The sequence below is a fragment of the Musca autumnalis genome, unplaced genomic scaffold (genome assembly GCF_047663935.1).
Source record: "Musca autumnalis isolate F117 unplaced genomic scaffold, ASM4766393v1 scaffold_2, whole genome shotgun sequence".
In the NCBI taxonomy this organism is placed as follows: domain Eukaryota; kingdom Metazoa; phylum Arthropoda; class Insecta; order Diptera; family Muscidae; genus Musca; species Musca autumnalis.
In genome coordinates this window covers 178038497-178040659 of record NW_027411755.1, presented here as the reverse complement: position 1 = coordinate 178040659, position 2163 = coordinate 178038497, and the positions used below count along the sequence as shown (strand labels likewise).

General features: G+C 33.1%; 1 long non-coding RNA gene across 1 annotated transcript; it reads left to right on the top strand.

Moving 5' to 3' along the window:
* The first annotated feature begins 869 nt into the window (after window positions 1–869).
* Window positions 870–1598, top strand: LOC141393211 (uncharacterized). Its single transcript, XR_012410031.1, has 3 exons — window positions 870–1246; window positions 1317–1376; window positions 1442–1598. It is a non-coding gene; the product is annotated as an uncharacterized lncRNA (long non-coding RNA).
* Window positions 1599–2163: the final 565 nt, after the last annotated feature.

Below are 2163 nucleotides of genomic sequence, written 5' to 3'. Positions count from 1 at the left end.
GGTTACATCCCATCAAAGTAGCCACCTTCCTGGAACTGGAGATAGACCCAGAGCCAGATTGAACAGGAGAACGAACATACAAACATAATAATAAAACACTGTTACAACAACAACAATTTCAAATCTTTCCATTTATTTCCTATATATATTTCTGAACTATTTTTGACCGACCCTAGTATTCAAATATAATCATTGACAATTTGGTTTTCATAAAACAAAGTTGTTATTATAATTCATGCAAACACCCTGCCAAGTATAAAATATTCATGATTTTTCAAAACTAAATTTTATGAAATCTATTTTGATAAACCTGGTTTTAATTAACAGTTGTAAGGCCATGTTTATATTATAGCCTTTTGCAGGGTTAACCTTCTTTATGATGATTTGTTTGACGTATAAGCAAAGGAATTGACATTTGAAACCCAGTGGGTTTGTTAAAAACCATGGTTCAATTAGAAAGGTAGATGCATCGGCGAATTGCTACAACAAAGCAACTTTTTTTGTAATGTAAACTGTCAAAATTTTCGCCAAATGGTCTCTTGTTGACTCTTTTTATCGCTTGTGTTTGTCTATAAAGTGTAGACATGCTATCTCTTTCTTACCGAATCATATGTTTTTTTTTTTGATTTTTCATGGCGAATTCCTAGTTTTTTGACGTTTTAGATTCGATCAGCTGGGCTGAGGCATCTACCTTTCTAATTGTACCATGGTAAGAACTTAACTTCTGAGTGGAGAACGTCAAAATTCGATATAAATGTTTTGACAGTTTGACAGCCATCTCGCATTGCCAACCAGTAGATGAGTGGTAGTTATTGTGAATGAATGCTGTTGGATTTGTTTCGTTGTAATTAGTCAACACGTACGAATCGTTATGTATGTTGTACTTGAATCGCTTTGTAGTAGACTTTTGCAGGTTCTGCAACAGAGCAAATGAATGAATTCACTAGGCGTTTACACGCAGACAGTATTGACAATTGCCAATAGAAAATCAAGTCTTCGACGACATTTTCGTCGACGATTCCTTAACGAAATTACCGAAATCGTCTTGTACGACAATATGCATGACCATGTCTTACAATGTGTCGTGGCAACAAACTCAAAAGTTTTCAAAAAAGCGTGCTATGAAATGATTGTTCACATATTAATTCAAATATACAATTTTCATTTTGGAATAATTGTAAGATAATAAAATCATCAAATTCTGAAATCACGTCAATACTAAACATTGTGCTTGAACCAAAGAGTGGTAAGTCAGAATAATTATATTAAGGAACTTTAAAAATAATTTAAGTTATTCTTTTAATACATGTATGTAGTGAAGTCATGGAAATTTCCGAAAATTATAGCGGTTTTAAAAGATGCGGCAGTGGTATATGGTAAGATTATAGATTATATTAGTGGTTATTGTACAACTTCCATTCATAATGTCTTGTTTTTACAGAATCCATACATAAAGGTCGCCCCTCTATAGGTTGTGATGAGAAAATTAAGCGCGGATAAGTTCAAAAATAGGTGGATCGAATATTCAGGAACGAATTATTATTAATGTAAGATAAAATTATATATTTTTAACATAATAAATATAAAAAAATGACACATGGCAACCAAATGAAATTGTCTTTAGTAGTGTCGTTAACGACAAATTGCAAGACAGTGTTTGTAAAGCTGTCGTCAACGAAATAACGGTTTTTTGTCTTCGAAGTGGTCGTCGACGACAGCTTCGCATACCTTGTCGCCCAAGTTGTCGTGCATGAATACTGGGACACTTGTGAAAAAGTCGTCAACGATCCCAAAGGGCTGTCTGCAAAGAGTCGTGAACGAATTGGAAATGTCGTGCACGATTCATCAATGTTGTCTTAAAGACTACTGGGTATATTTAAAAATTTATAAATGTATTTGTGAAAAAGTTTTGTATTTTTGCTATTGTCTTGCCAATACTGGCATTTGTAAATGCAGGGTTAAAGTGGAGCCTAAAAAATATTTTATCAAAAATGAATTATTATTTGTTCTTCATTATGCAATAATAGGCCCATTCGATAACCCAAAAGTTTGTGCAAACTTTTACAAAATGCTGTTCGATAATAAACTTGTTTAGTTATGGTCTGTTCCTTTACTTTTGAAATTGGTAAAACCGGAAAAAGTAGTAAAAGCTGTAAATTGCTC